We start from the raw sequence: 16,936 nt of genomic DNA on the forward strand, positions 1-16,936 counted from the left end.
CAAGTGGGACGATAAAGAAGCGTTCTATACCATATCGGCTGCATCACAGCGCTGTAGAATGGATCGCCAGCCAAAAGAAAGAGTGGGGATTGCTCTCTGCTCCTGTTTGGCGCCCATACGAATACGGCCAATATTATGCTACCGCCCACACGACAGCAAGACACCCCTTTTCTGCTCAGCATTATTTGTTTCACATCGCGATATGGGTAGGCTTGTGTACGCCATGATGTGCTCAACAACATCCTGAAACTGATTGAGGACCGCATCGAGGCCGACGTTGCTTGCGTCAATGAAATGTTGCTCCTGTTTTTTCACGCGAGTGAGAAGCGCGGCTATATCGGAGGTGCTTGGTACAAACGGTCGATAGCACGCGCAGAGGCTCATTAAACGGCACACACTTAACCAGTCAGTCGGCGCCGGGAGCCCCGCTGCAGCGGCTGTCTTGTCGGGGACAGACCTGAGACCCTCAGCGCTCAAGACGTCTGTAGGAAACCGTAGAATGCGAAAACGCGCGGTGGGGTTTACGTACGTAGCATGCGCTTCGGGCGCTCTCACAAACGCTGTGCCCGAAAACGTCCTCAAATCTGTGGCCTCACATTTCATAAAAAGAAGGTGACAGCGTGTCGTATGTCGTTGAATTTTCGAAGCAGCAAATGGCAATTCTTGAAAAAAAAGAAAATTTCTACAAAATTCACTACCACAAAAAGACAGAGTATTCCAAGTTCTTTAATTTTCTCTGAGCACGTCGCCAGTTATTTGTCATTTTGTTTTGTTTTCTTAACTTAACATTTTATTTCGCGTGCAAAGACGCCGCAAACACTTAATAGTAACAAAGCCCTAATATGTCCAGACGCACATATTCATTCCAAATTTTCAATGAGGCAATAATTAAGTTAACGCCGCCATGTTTTCCAAAGTCATCAAACAGAATGAGAAAAAAAAATTTATATGACGGGAGCCCTTTGTAGAAAAAATATTTCATTTCATTCAATTTTTTACCCCCCGGAGGGGTGAATTTATTCGTGTATTCTTGGCATGTCACTCATGGGGTCTGCAAATTTTGAAGGTTTTCCTATTTCGTAATAATTCATAACTCAAGAGGTTAAGGCATAAATCCGTCTCACCTAATTAGCAACAAAATGAATGTGATGTCGGAGAATAGCTTCATTGATGGATAAGCAGGAACTCAGGCGCCGAGGAGGACATATGACTGTTGTAGGCAGCCACCATTATGCATGAGCATAATACACACTCACGTACATACGCATGTGCGTACACACCCGCGCGCACACACACGCACGCACACAAACGCTAAAGCACGCGCTGGCGCACACACACACACACAGAGTCGTACAGAGTCCTTTAAAAACAGTTTCTTTCCTTATGGTGGCTGAGTGGAATTCACTACCGCCTAGTTTTTCCGAGTCAACAAATTTTGTGGCTGAAGCTGACCTTCAGTTCTCGGTTGGTTAGAATTTATACCTCTTTTATAAAGGGCTTTTTGCACTTTACTGGGTTGCTTGTTTCTGATCTCACCTTACCACTATTGCATCGTGATGTTGTTCAAGTCGTTCTTTTATTCTCCCTCCTGCTAGGGCAAAAATAGAGTGCAGTATATTTGTAAATAAATAAATAAATATTCCTAGGGACCCGGCCTGTTTTCCTTGTTGCGCTAAAAAGAATTCCACCTTGAAAAGATTCTGAGTGCGTAAAAGCGATGCAGCAACCCGCTCCGAAATAAAGTATTTTCAACACCCCTGTCACGTTGGCTTCTGAGCGTTTGCATTCAGATGTCTTGACAAAATCGCCTAAAGGATACTCAAACAATGCCGAGGACAACCTGCCGCTTTTATTCCATGGTGTTGCCAGGGCAACGAGCTCTTTTTCTGAAAGATATAACTTTTGGATGTTTATTATCGCACCTTTTCAACGTGTTACTGTGTTTTGCATCAACAGTAGCTCCTCTTGTCACAAAGATGTCGGGGACATGAAAAAGGAAAAAAAAAAACAAGTACTCATTGAAATTCGCTCCAGTATGAAAACAGAGCAGACGTGAGCGAAAATCATCCTCACTTGAAGAGGCACTCAATGAAGCACACTGCGTTGGCTGCAAAGTCGTGAGATGGAAACCGAAACTAAGCGTGGCGGGAAGAGCAGCACTGCAGACGACTCGAGCTACAATTCGCGATGAAAAAAAAAAACGGTACAGCTAAAGAAATCTGGCCAGCAGGTTCGCAAAGTGTTGATGACAAGTCCAGCACATGCATGAGACTTGCTCTGCAGGAGACAACAGGAAAAACAATAAAAATGTTTGGCTGTCTAGATATTATTTCCATCGCAAGTTGGTGGAGGTTCGAAAGGCCAAGAAGACGAAAATTTAGGAAACGTGATCGCCTGAGATGGAAGAACACGTCGCTGGGGGCGAATAAATGATTGTTGAGAGGCAGAAAATTGCCAGAAAAGCTTGAAGAGTATAAACGAAGGTTTGGAAAACCAAAACGGTATCTCTCTGGATTCTTTCGTCTTACATGGTCAGGAAAGTTTTACTTTGTTTTCTTATATGACGAGTCACTTCGCCTTATGTCTGACTGTTAGGGCACAGTAGAACAGCCAAGACATTTCCTGGGGCACACTTTACCTGTTCAAAAGAACCGTAACGTTCCTTGACGTTTGGCAGTCCACGTTTCGAGTGCCCGCTGCCGGCAGGTACGCGCCGTTTAATGTAACTGTCGTGTATATTATCCTTCGAACAATATTTAAGGTAGGCGCAAAAAAGTACAAAAAGAACTGCCGTCTGGTGAAATCAGAAGCTGCGTTATTGCAGTTTATTACTGGCGATACACTGTGCATGGATTGCTTTGTGGCCTTTAGAGGACTTCCATTCTTGCAGATGTGTTCCACCATACCAGGTACCTGCTCACCACAGTGAAGTATAGCTTCACCTAACTTAACCTTCGCTAATCAGGAACAATTCCCTTCATTCTCAAGTGTTTACAGAAAGGGATACCCGAAAAGTCGCATCGTAGACTCGTTTGTAAGATGCTTCCGCTTCATTTTGAGCTGTGATGTTTTGTGGCATTAATTCGAATATGTGACAACGCCAGTTCTTAGAACGACAGCAGGGTAAGACCTTGCAGTCCGCAAGCTATAAACGAGTGTTTAGCGGAGCATTTTGAAAAACCTCAACCTTTATGGCGGATTCTAGAAGCTAAGGGCCCCATATAATTGCTGATTTGCTTGTCTCCAGAAGTTAACTTAATTTAGCACGCTTCAAATCGTTTTGAGCTTCTTCAAGGAAAGTAATTCTAGAAGTACGATTTAATCTGCTTATAACATTGTTATAACATACGGTAAGTGAAAGGATACAGACCTCCTTTTTACTCCACCCGAGAAAGCATGGTTCTAAAATCTATATTTCTCCAAAGTAAAAAGCCGTAGAAAATTTGGGAATATATGTGAAGCGTTGTAACACAATCGGTTGCAACAACCTGGTTTTTCGTTCTGACAAACGCCGAAAACAACGATGTGCTCACTCATACTCGCCACGTAAATGTGTAACTCTAAAATTTATTAGGCGGTTTATTTAGTTGCATGCGGCAACATGAACGGTCAGCTTCAAGTGTAACAAAAAAACTCCACACCAGCCATGTTCCAGAGTGAACTTTAGTGTTGAATCCGAAATCAAAAAAGCCCTCTTGAGTTCCCAAATTCAGGTTACGGGAAAGAACAGGTGGCTACTCAAGGCTGCGAGGCGCTTTCAAGGTATAAATAACACTCTAGAGTATACATCATTGACGAGCAGTTGCACGTCGGCGCACCAACAGGTTTTAGCCTGATACGTGCATAAAGAAGGCAACTTATTTGTGTACATCGCCCTTAAATGCCTCGAGAAATCGTCATTTTCGGTAGCGCTGCAATAAACGCCGACTCAACATAGTCCGTGTTAACTGCAGCGCTTCCAATGATGACGCATATGCACCAACTAGTCTGATCGTCACCCTTCAGAGCATCTCGTAATGGATTAAAAGGAATGCAATGCGTGACATTTCCGCCTGCATGGAGGTGTACAAGAAGCGAATCACTGCCTCGAAATACAGCGATAGGAGTGTCTTTCACACAGCACTCAAGTCTTAAAAGTACCACAAATAGGAAGGAAGTTCCAGTAGCCCTTTGAAGCGCATGGTTTTAGATCCTCTCTCGTATTCCCACACCTGAAATCATTCGATAGAAGGTTGCAATGAGCAGTAAACGCAGTCGTACTCTCATGCCTTCAAAAAAGTAGCTTGCGTTCAGTTCCTTGAGTTGTTTCCAGGTATATTCGGCACGTTAGGCTGAAGATAAGCGAGCCCTGATATGGCAGTAACCACTCCAACAATGCATTTTAGACGATTCACAAGAGTGTGCATGAACTTGTGAGAAACTCTTCCTCTTTTCCACTATGTGCACGTGGTGTGCTAGAAGGGTAAGGTGGCAGAATAGTGTTTTTTTAATGACAGAAATGAGCTCCTCACCAGGGGCCTTCAGCCCTGAGGGTAAATAAATATATAAACATCCGTGGACGCGGGGCATACGTTATTCTCGTTGTGATGTCGCTTTCCCGGCATGCCAACGAACCCTTTCTTCGAGCTGCTGAGAGGTATTACTCAATATTGGCAATATTAAATCAACAAAGTTCCTTTTGAGAGGCTTGCTTGCGCGGCAGGCGCTTATAACATGCTTGGCGGGCACGGCAAGAGCGGAAAAAAAATTAAAACGATCAAATGGCTTGTAATATTTTTCTGGACTTCGTGCTTCCTTACATTTGTGGTTGAACGCAATGCTTTTACTTTATTAAACAGGCCTGGCATTGTCAGTTTAAACCGCCGATGCAAACAATTGTTCAGGGCAAACCGCAGTTTTTTCCCTACTGGAACTACAAAAGTGAAAAGCAGGTTGTGGTACTATACCTTAAAAAATGGTAGCGCATTCTTTAGAAGATACGTTTCTTCAGTTTTAAAATGAGTATCTGCATTTCGGGTCATTTGGGTCGTTGGTGGAATGTGGTAGCAGTTCCTGCTGCAGCAGTAGCTGATCCCTTGGTGTGAGATTGTCAGCACCAAATTTTGTCACCGTAGCTAAAAGAAAAGCCCTTCGTTTCAGCGCAATTGCTTTCGCAGGAGCGTCTTCTGCGAACAAGATACCTCTCACCCGTGTCCGTGTGACTGAGAGGCGCTCCATTTCACTGGTGTTTGGTAGATTCAAGCTGTCGGAGAACGGTGAACGAGTGTGACGCTGATCAGTCTCGAAACTACTGCGCCCGTTTGCGGGCACTTTTGAGACATTTTTCCGTGGACCTGTATTGAATATCACCAGGGCTTGAACGCAAGCTGAAGGTCACTTTAGGTCACTCAAGAGGAGGACGCGCGTAATTCAATAGGATGCAAACACATTCAGGAATTAAAAGAGGCAAAATTTGTCGAAGAGGACGGATAGCGTATAGATGCGCTGATGTGTCAACGCAAGTTCATCACCGTCAGGGAATGCGGCACCCGTCCAAAGTCCACTTGTTAGATTGAGGTCATAGCGCAGGATATTGCTTTTGGATGGGGAATCTTCTCGCGCGAAAGAAAGGCGAAAGTGCTTTCTCTGATATTAAAAATTGAGTTTCTGTCGACATTCGCTTGTTATCCGAGTCTTGCTGAATTTCAAGCTACGAGCCGGTACGCAGCCGAAGAAAAAGCAATTGTTGCATATGAATAGGAACATTCAGATGCTCAAAAATGTTTTACATCGGTTGTCCTCTCCCAGCTCACCCAGAAAAGAAGCTCCACAATACCATTTCCATAAAGAGTTTCTTGGAAAATTTGTTTCCACATGTCTCAGGTGTGAACGATTCCTCTTAGCGTCGTGGCTAACTGTGCTCTGTTATCTGAGAACACCATATATACAGCTGGGGCCAAATTACATAAAATCAGCTTTCGCTTCTGGAGTCCCGTGTCGTAAGGCTAGCTTTGTTTTGGTGCCTATCAGCTATTCCACGATACACTTCGTGTTTTGTAGGAGGAAGACCTCGACTTCCACACATTTGGAACGTTGAAGCCATGTGGAGGGCATTGAAACGGAGTCTGCTCAATGCCAAATGTTCAAGGTGTCCAGAGTAAAGTGTGCGAGATTACGTTTCCCTAAAGAGAAGGTCTCATTTTTGCGCCTAGGATAATTAAATAGCCATGCCGCAAACAACTTTTAGAAATCTGCAATGAAGTTGTTGAGCACCACGATAGAATTTATCGGGCTCTGGAAGGCCTCTCTGATGGTCCTCTTCATGAGGTCATTTTTAACGAGGGGAGGGAAAACTTCAAAAAAATAATCACAGAAAATTATAATCAAAGAAGCAGCGCTATTCAGCATCCTATTAAAGTAAATATGTGGTGGATATGCAATTCATTGCTGAAATGCTTGAAATCTGTCTATGTTTTTATTGAATAGAAAATATATTGGGCTTCTCGCTTGAAAAGATAAACAGCGCGATGAGAAAACTTTATACTGACGCATTGGTGCTCGCTAATGCAATGCATTAGAAGTAATGAGGACGTTTGCGCTGGTTGTAATCATTGTCTGGAAATGTACACATTCACAATCTTTTAGGGGATGTTCATTACAGTTTTCAAGTTATTGAGATAACTGACCCTCGACGCACTAACTATTGCACATTATTTTACAGAAAAATGCACTAATTTCTTATGCTGGTTCAAGAGTACTAACCACTGTTCTTGAGTAAATTTCTGCACGCTGATATCTATTCATATCCAAAGCTCTTGGACAAAAAATGTTAGCTATAGGAAAACTGTAAGCTCCTGATATGGAAATAATGAAGATAAGAGTCCATTGTTCTTATATGTGTGTCTCGATTTGGTTGCCCTGCACCGTGTCAACCGACCGTGGACGCTAGTTAGAGTGCTCCATGTTTGCTTCCCTTAATCATATTCTCGGCGCTAGGCATTGTCGTACCACTGCATATCACCCGTGTGCCAACGGCATGGCGGAACGTCTTCGCCGCCAATTGATGGCCACCCTAGCTTCCCGCCTCAATTGCGCCACCTGGGTCGACACCTTGCCCTTTGTACTCCTTGGTCTACGGGCTATCATCCGGGACAGCTTACAGTGCTCAGCTGCGGAGCTGGTGTATGGTAGTGCTCTGCGTCTTCCAGGCAGCTTCTTTACATCCCAGCATCTCCCAGACCAGCCCCAAGAATTCTTTCAACGCCTGCTGGACTGCGTTAAAGACCTCCGGCGTACTCCACCACGTCCGTCCCGCCACCATACCATTTTCGTGCACCCTAACCTGGCCACTTCGACCACGTTTTTTTGCTCCCCAAGGCTGTCCAGCACCACACACACCCGCCGAAGACGGACCTTTCCGTGTTCTCCACCGCACCCCGAAAACCGCCACCCTTCTACAGAACGGCCGTGAAGAGACCGTCAGCCTAGACCGCCTTAAGCCGGCTTACGTGGAGACAACACTGGAAAGTGTCGCATCGCCGCCTGACCTTCTGCTCCAGTGCCATCGCCGGCCCTCCGCCCGTTTCGACTTCCAGTCTAGGCGGAGGGATCTGTAGCGGCCTCTCTTGGGTGGCGCCGGGAACCTGGATAGCGCGCGCCACCCGGCGAAGAAAATAAAGACGGTGGCTCGTGCAGCCATGGCTCGCAGTTCTGCTCTGGTGTCGGTTCTCATAAGCGGTCTTGTTCTTTAGCTCCTCAGGCGTCAAGCCTACAACCTGGGACTGGCCAGCTTAGGCATCGTACTAGGCGGCGGCTGATGAAGCTGCAGTATGGGTGTAACCGGAATCGGGTGGAAAAAAGAGGTCGTGTCCGGAGGGCTCCCGTTGAACTTGCGCTTGGCAACGGCCGAGCCACGGGTGTCAGGCTGCTTTGACGATGCAAACACTGGAGGGGAACAAGAAGGGCCCACATCAGTAGCCAGGTTTGACTCGAGGAAAGGCGCTGGAACTAGCTTAGGGTCCTTGCCAGGCAAAGTAGAGCGAGTGACTATCGCCATGCTGGGTGCCGCGGTCACCGGTTTGGCCTTGTTGGTCAAACGTTTAGGGGAATCCTCCCAAGGTGGAGTAAACTTGTAATAAGGGAGTAATTACTCATTGCCATCCACCCAAATGCAGCCGTACAGTTACGAAGGAAAGCTTTACAGCTCTCTCACAAACTTCGCAGTTAAAGAAAAATTCGTCCTTGTCAGGGGTTCGAGCCCGGGACCACGGCTTACCGGAGTAGTCGCTCTACCAACTGGGCTAACCGGGACGACAAGCTTATCGTACGGCGAGAGCGAATTGATCAATAACTCGAAGTGGGAACAGTGACATCCTGCTTCGTGGGTTGCGTGGTGGGTTGCGGACATTTGGAGGGTCTCGGGCTGTGGTAGCAGGATGGGCTTTGCCGAGAGAGCCGGAGGCGCATGGAGAGCTCGAGTCGCTGTCGGATGGGTGCTTACAGCTGTACTGGATTCCGGTTCCCCACTATGTGGTGGATTACTGGGAGTGGGGTGGTGGAGTGGAGCGCCTAAAAGCTGAAAAATGCGTCCTTCATTCCATCGAACAGGGTGGTCGTCTTGCAGCGGAAGGTCAAGCTGGTCAAAGATGCTGGCGGGAAGCTTCCACTGGACGAGGAGAAACCGCCAAAGCTGGGACGATACGCCGTTGACGGACAGCTGGGCCTCCACTTGCGCGAACCATGCAGTGGGGCTGTGCGGGCGGAATGGCCACAGCTGTACGCGGGACGGGTCCTGGGGAGGGATCGGGCCCACTCATCTTGCGGGAGGTCCATGGCGAGGCAGGAATGCGAAGATACAGCGGCGGTGCTCCGGTTGCCGGTTGCCACATTTGACCTTCGGATCCCAACTGGCCGATAAGGAATAAAAAAACGCATTTTCAATTCATCCAAGTAGGCATTGTTATGGGATCTCTACTTTTTCAAATATCAAAACAGAAAGCGTATCAGCGAAAACACGTGATGCGTGGCGACCAAAGTGGGTTGCAAACAGCCGCTCATCGCGTTCAGCGACACACCAAAAACAATGACGTGAAAGCTCCTCCTCGTTAGCGAAAAGTCTACGCATAAAATACAATGAGCGCTTTATTATTTTGCATGTAGGGGGCCAGTTTCATGTTTTCTCATAAAACTGTATAAAAGCCACTGTAGCCATGTTTTAGGTGTCTTTAGAGTCTCATACGAAAGCTAAAAGACCCTTTTTCTTCCCTACAAGTGTCCAAGATAAAGACGAGGAAATATGAGCGTTGCAAAATGGCTTTAGCACTGATATTCGTCTGTGGAGAATTCACTAGGGACGCCCTGTTCTATACCTTTGCAGCTGCTATTTTAGTGCGAAAGCAATCCTTCACGAGGTCACAAGTTTGCGTGAAGCTTGCCCTTGTGGGTGACTTTGATGAAATTTTAAATAAACACAATAAATGCTGCCGTGGCTGAGATTCGAACCCGCGGTGGCGAGAACTGATCAGCTTGGCTGCCCACTGCATAAGAGCACCATGCATTCGCCGCATTTTTTCCCAACATGGTGGTTATGTACGTAAGAAAATAGGCTATGTACAGATTATTTACAAAGCACCCAGCTGTGGCTGCACTGCACTAGCTTGACAGGAGGCCACAAAACTAAAAGGGCGGCAACAATAGACACAGCCTCAACAGCGGAAACCGGTACAACAGAAAGTCTCTGTCATCATAAATGTCTATGAGTTCGAGCATCGTTCTGCTAAAACGGCTGCTAAGAAAGACGAGAGGTTAGGCACTGAGGTCTAACATACGCATTTTTGGCACTCTTTGAACTCCGGTGAGGAAAAACATGTTGTAGGGCTCGTTATCAGGCTGAGCAGCCACAAGGTAACGTACACTGTAGGAGTTCCAGTCTTTCTTGAGCGTTCTTTGCTGCACAACTCAAAACAAAATCTTATTCTTGCAGTAACAAAACAGTTTTGGATGGTTTTACGTACACTGCACAGACGACAGTTAACAGAAGGTACAAAAAGGCTGTTCCTAGGGTGCCACGCGTTAACACGTAGAACTGCGGTGTGTATAATTTATAGCAGCCGTGGCCGCAGCCGTGGCCGTAGCCGATCACGCCTCGAAGTTAAACTGCAACACATTCTCGCGCAGGGCATTGCACTTCGTCTTCTTCATTAACTAACACTATGATAAAAATAATATCTTCGCCAGACGAGACAGGTGAACATGCGCTTTCGGACGTCTCTTTAGCTTAACTACGTTAATACCTTACCACTGTCTATTTATCCTAAAACGTTTATAAAGGAGCTATATGACATGTATGCGTTCCTTTAACATCCCTTTTGGTGTTTGAAAAAAGATGCTGCCTCCTTCTTTCTGTCTTGACTGACTTGTACAAGAAACGATTCAGTGCGTGAAAATTCGGGTACAGGCGGCCTTTCATGCAGCACGCAGAGAAAAAGTTGTTCCGCTTTTGCACATGATGCCTAAGAGAGAGGTTTTGCATATAACTTCGCCAAAATGGAAATCAATGTTCACATGACGAAGAATTACCTTTAAAATGTTCTATGGTTTTTTTTCCAGACCACGTGTGGGTACAGATTTATGTGAACCAGGCGCTTTCGACTGCCGTAAAAAATTAGTTGCTGAAATTCACACTTCTCAGCCTTCAAGAAACAAATGTGACTATCACCAACAAAGAAAGACTAAATGAAGCTGACGTCGGAGATTTGCATTAGGAATAGATTAGTATGAATCTAGGCGCTGATCAGGGGATGTGAATATTGAAGGAAGCTACCATTATAATGTATTAGCTCTCAATCTATGCACGCAATCACGCACACATGTGCGATCGCACATACACACGCAAATACGCCTGTGAGCAAAAAAAGGAGCTCAAAAAATAACCCACCATACCTTGAGGTAATAATCGATTTATGAAGTTGCCGAGTGAAGAAAACCAATTTTCCACCCATTTCATATCGAACCACTCTGGGTTTCTTCTCCTGTCACACAAAGTTTAACGCTGTTTCGTTCTATTGACGAAGCCAAACAGACGAGAAGCGACTGCGGGAGGTATGAGCCATCGAATCTATACGTCTTTCAATTTCGAAACTGCTTTAAACGGAAGCAAATGTAGTCTTTTTTGCATCCTCAAGACAACCAGATTTTTTTTTGAAAGAGAGGATTGGAGTCTTTTACAGTGCCAGATATTTTCTTTGTGTGTTATTTTTACCCTCGACGAAAGTTTGTATTCATGCTATATGTCGCGAACTCTAAAAATAAATAAAAATTAAATCATCGGCAGTACAACAACACAGCAGCTGAGATCGGAATGACAGGCATTAGCTCAGCCAACCATTAAGCCTACTGCATGGCAAAGAAGCTCATTGGATTAAAAAAAATTTCTGGACGTCGGATAATAAAGCACTTCTGACGATTACAGCCATTTTTTTAACTCCGGAGAGAAGTGCGCCAGCGCTTATGAAATGTCACCAGCGATTGCGTAAAGGAATGAGGACACAAGCCGATCTCCCACGCGACTTGCGAGGTCTTAAATGCAATAACAAGTATAAGACTGATTCTTTCTTTACACCTTTTCCTCACCTAACCCTTGGAGCTTCGAGATGGCTAAAATGAGAGAATAAAGAAAAGTCGTCGTCTATGTTGGTAGGAAGGACGAGTTCTGGACGGTGAATGACAGAACATTGCTAAGACATAAATTTTCAAGAATGTTTGGAGAGAATAAGCCGAGGTGCCCCGAAACAAGGTATTTGACTTTCTATCTGATCGGAACTTCCATTCTTTGAGAACTTCGGGTTTGATTTTTATTTAATCACTGCCTTATTCGCACGGCTGTCCGGCGCTTCCAGTATCGTAGCACAGTCAAGATATTGCCAAGGCCGCACGTTCTCTGCCTTAAAAATTCCTAAAGAACTTTGACGTCGCCAATCTACTTCAAAATGCCCGCTGGATCGTGGAGACCGAACGTGCCATTGAAAGAAGCCGATGACACTGTTTTTATTTTAATGGCTGTAAAAGCAAAAACAATGTAAGAGCGAAAGATCTGTCTTCTTGTGAAATTGCAAGCGGGATTATTACGGCTACGGACAGGAGACGCACTCTGCATGCGTTTTGTCGCCCCATAGCCAATTATAAGAATTTGTCAACTATGTGCTGTTGTTCAAAGCGCCGCCTCAGCATAGCGAAGTGTAGTTGTAAACAACACTAGTTAGAAAATTTTGTTTTTTATTGATTGTTTATACAGCGATCATGCTTCTAAACTCGCTAGCATCGCATGTAAGATGATTATATACTTGCCACATCAGCAGTCAGTTTTGAAGGAGGCAATGAGCAAGAACTAAAGCTTTTCTCGGCAGAAAGTCAACATCCTCAGAGACACGGGAAGGCACATCATGCGTGAAATGGGTAAATACGTTCGATACACAACTGCAAGTTTCAGTGCGACTTGGAGCTATTAATGATACTTAAGATCCATAGGCTAAATGCGGCTTTAGCCATGTACTCTACGAATAGCGCTACTAATTACTGAAATCCATAAAAGCTTGCAAAACTGCAGTCGACGGAAACTTGAGCGCTGATTCCTGGGGTTCCCAAGTATGTTTGCGCTAAGCTCAGCACGTCGTCTTTCACCCGCTGAATAAGTTGGGCGTAAACTAACAAACATTCTTCGAGTATGAGCGCAAGACCGGCGTCTTAAAAGCGAGCACAGGGAGCTAGCCGACAGAGCCCGTTACTTCCCTTGTGAAATCATGTTCCAAACAATGTGCCCCGTTTGTTCTACTGAGGAGAAAAACCTGAAATTTGTCGGCTTATATTTGGAAGCTTTTACTTCACCAAAAGAGCATGAATGGGTAAAAAAATTCAAGAATTTTACGAATGGCGAAAATTTGCGTGCACTCAGATTTGCAGCCCTAGTGCTCTACAAAAGCCCTTTTATGCCCAATGATCTTTTCTTACCGTCTCACGCCGTTTCCGTAACAAAAATTACCTACAGCGTTCCAGGTAAAACATTCAATACCGGGAGGCAAGAAAAAGTTACAGCACCAGAGAGCACTTCGTATTTGTTCGAGCATCTTTATTACTTGTTTTTGAAAAGCTATTATTTGCACGAATTAGCGCCACCATACTCTCTAGCAAGGATCGAAATTCTTTGCCGGTAACACCAATTTCGGGATAAAGCCTGTAGCCAATTTCGGGATAAAGCCTGTAGACGCTTGGGAAAATGCGTCAGAAGTATTATGCGAAATAATAAAAGCCGCAGCGTAAATGCGCCAGGGAAGAAACGGTCTATTCACCGCTCGCAGAACCGTGAATGAAATCTCGTATTTGGCGCCCTGCAGCAATCCAGCGCATGTTTTGTGTATTGAAGGAGAGATGGCGCCTTCCCAGAACTCTTGGAGGCACAGCAGAAAATAAAAACGGTGGCGAAGTGAAATTTGAACTACGGAGGTTGTTTATTGACGGCACGTGACACTTCTGAGCCGCATTATTTGCCTTTTATGCAGTAAATTTCCATTTGCGTGAATCATAACTATTATGGCAACCAATTATGGACTTCAAAAACGGCGATAACTGTTCCAAATAGATGCTCATTTGCTTTCGTGCGGATTCGGATAGTATTTCATAAACTAACAGAAAATAGATTCCGCAGATATCTGATGGGTTTTATTAGGGCTGCTTTTCTCAGCGTACATTTTTATGGCAAGTGACGTCTGAAACTATTGAAAGGCTGGAGGAATTAAGGATATCAGCACAATGCTTTACACCGACCAGAAAATACACGTTCAGAGGACAACGTATATTTCGTCTCCGAACGTATATTTCGTATACTTCGTCTTTCTCTTTGTCCGAGCGTTCTTCTTTGTCCTGTCTCCCTCCCGTGCTCGTCTCTTTTGCGCTACATCTTTTTTTCAAGTATACTTCGATGTATATTATTTTAAGCAGTCAAGTACCTCATGTTTTCGCAACTACTATATGTATGTATGTATGTATGTATGTATGTGCGCGTGCGTGCGTGCGCGCGCGCGCGTGTGTGTGTGTGTGTGTGTGTGTGTGTGTGTGTGTGTGTGTGTGTGTGTGTGTGTGTGTGTGTGTGTGTGTGTGTGTGTGTGTGTGTGTGTGTGTGTGTGTGTGTGTGTGTGTGTGTGTGTGTGTGTGTGTGTGTGTGTGTGTGTGTGTGTGTGTGTGTGTGTGTGTGTGTGTGTGTGTGTGTGTGTGTGTGTGTGTGTGTGTGTGTGTGTGTGTGTGTGTGTGTGTGTGTGTGTGTGTGTGTGTGTGTGTGTGTGTGTGTGTGTGTGTGTGTGTGTGTGTGTGTGTGTGTGTGTGTGTGTGTGTGTGTGTGTGTGTGTGTGTGTGTGTGTGTGTGTGTGTGTGTGTGTGTGTGTGTGTGTGTGTGTGTGTGTGTGTGTGTGTGTGTGTGTGTGTGTGTGTGTGTGTGTGTGTGTGTGTGTGTGTGTGTGTGTGTGTGTGTGTGTGTGTGTGTGTGTGTGTGTGTGTGTGTGTGTGTGTGTGTGTGTGTGTGTGTGTGTGTGTGTGTGTGTGTGTGTGTGTGTGTGTGTGTGTGTGTGTGTGTGTGTGTGTGTGTGTGTGTGTGTGTGTGTGTGTGTGTGTGTGTGTGTGTGTGTGTGTGTGTGTGTGTGTGTGTGTGTGTGTGTGTGTGTGTGTGTGTGTGTGTGTGTGTGTGTGTGTGTGTGTGTGTGTGTGTGTGTGTGTGTGTGTGTGTGTGTGTGTGTGTGTGTGTGTGTGTGTGTGTGTGTGTGTGTGTGTGTGTGTGTGTGTGTGTGTGTGTGTGTGTGTGTGTGTGTGTGTGTGTGTGTGTGTGTGTGTGTGTGTGTGTGTGTGTGTGTGTGTGTGTGTGTGTGTGTGTGTGTGTGTGTGTGTGTGTGTGTTAACAATGGTAATAACGCAGAAACGAATTTTTCTGAACAGGCGCAGTACATTGTGCCCCGCCTTTGGAACAGGCGGGGCACTATCATCTTGAAAACTATGTTAAAATAGTTAAATTTTTCACAACACATGATATCATTCCGCATTATTTAATTAAAGCGAGTGCACTTTTTGTGACTTTTCTGACATGTAATGAGCAGCAACTAACTGCTGTACACGGTTATAATATGATACGCTGGTGACTAGGTGTTCGTGGACTACAGATTGTTCACAAAACTGGATTATCGGAACCTCTTAATGTTCTCTTATTGCGATGACAATGGCAACAGCTGACTACGCACATTGCATCTAAAAAAATTTTCTTATTGCTATGTAACTAAACACTGTTTAGTGCGTTAATATTTTCTTTTCCCGCGTAAATACCGCGTGACCTCGTCTTTCTGTGTGCAGTTGGGACCCCAACAAAGGTTACCTGGAAACAGGATAACGCTTGACCTCAAAGGCTAGCGGCTTTTACTAAAAATGAAAACCGTTTTCTCCGGCATTTGATTGCTTTCGTTGTGCGATATTGCAGCCCTTTCTTTCTCACTTCTGGAAACTCATTTGATATCCGCCAGTTGAAAAATGATTGGAAGCATGAGGATAAACACTGGTGCGGCAACCCAATGAAAAGTTCTGGTGGCCAGGAAGACACTCCTGCACCATCTTCCTTTTGAAGATTTGCCTTGCAGAAGCGATATTTTATTCTCCATTCTCTGTTTCATAAGAGGACGTGTGTCATGTTCCCTGATATTGGTAACCTCGCCTCACTGGGCCAATGCATGTGAAAGCTCTCAGTCGTTGTTGTTGTTGTTCTCAGTCCTGCTTGGTGAGGCTTTCATCTGCTTTTTTTTTATGACGCTTTCTTGTGCCACGCTTGTCCGACAAGGATTTTTCACATCAGCTCGCGTAAAGAAATTTCCCAGCCGGAGTGGCAGCCAACGAAACATGGTTTAAACACTCCCGCTAAAAAGGACGTCCATCAACCGCTTTCAGGCAGTGAAAACCTGCGCTCTGTGCACTCGAGCGTCTTCGCCGGTCCTTGGACGCACAAGCGAAGCGAAACTCCCTTCATTCTGTTGGACACGGCTGACACAAATCACTTCCTTTTTCGCGGTTGTGCAAGCAGTCCTGGGCGTCTTTTGAGACTGAAATTACTCGCTATATGAAGAGTGGCAGAAGCGGCCAAGTCTGTGACTTTAAGAAATTGACGTTGAAAACAGCCTCCCATGGCAGCTCCAAACGACAGCTACTACGGCGACGGCGAAAGAAAGAGGTCCTCACAAAAGTATCGATACGTTCAAGGCGTTTTATAAAATGAGGAATCATAGTGCTCTGCGAACAGTAATAAGATCTTGTTTCGACCTGTTCCTCATTTGCCGCACAATTCTGTCAGCTATAGCGTCTAAACGGCGCTGGTGAGGGTAGTGATCTGCGTTGAGTAGTACTTGAGAGTAGCGACATTTACTCCTCAAGAAAAGGGTATGGAGATTTCAGCCGGCTTCTGTCACGTCCGGCCAGTTTGGAGACGAAATCTGCAATTTCTTGGCTGAGATTGAATTCTATAGACTGTATTTGAGAGATTGATACGAAAGATCTTCTTTTTGTTATTTCTGTACTGTCTTAGCGTTTGAAACATTCAGTTGACCCTGACTTCCTAAAAGAGGAAATCTTGACGTGGAAAACTTGTGCCATGCTTTTCAGTAGTTTTTTTTTTTTGGAGGAGGGCGGGAAGGAAATACTGAGGAGGGTAGATGTGTAGGCCAGTTGGTGAGACATCAGGAGGCTATACATCGCAGCAGACACAGGACAGAGGGAGGTGACCGCATTGTGTCGTCCCCTCCCTCTGTCCTGTTTCTGTTGCCATGTATAGCCTCCTCACAAAAAGAAATACCGCCTGCGCAACGGCCCAGAAAAAAAAAATTTGGACAAAATTGCCACACGTATTTGGCTATGCTTATAGAGCATGTCTCTGTATCGCTTA

The sequence above is a fragment of the Amblyomma americanum genome, chromosome 5 (assembly GCF_052857255.1).
Source record: "Amblyomma americanum isolate KBUSLIRL-KWMA chromosome 5, ASM5285725v1, whole genome shotgun sequence".
Taxonomy (NCBI): Eukaryota; Metazoa; Arthropoda; class Arachnida; order Ixodida; family Ixodidae; genus Amblyomma; species Amblyomma americanum.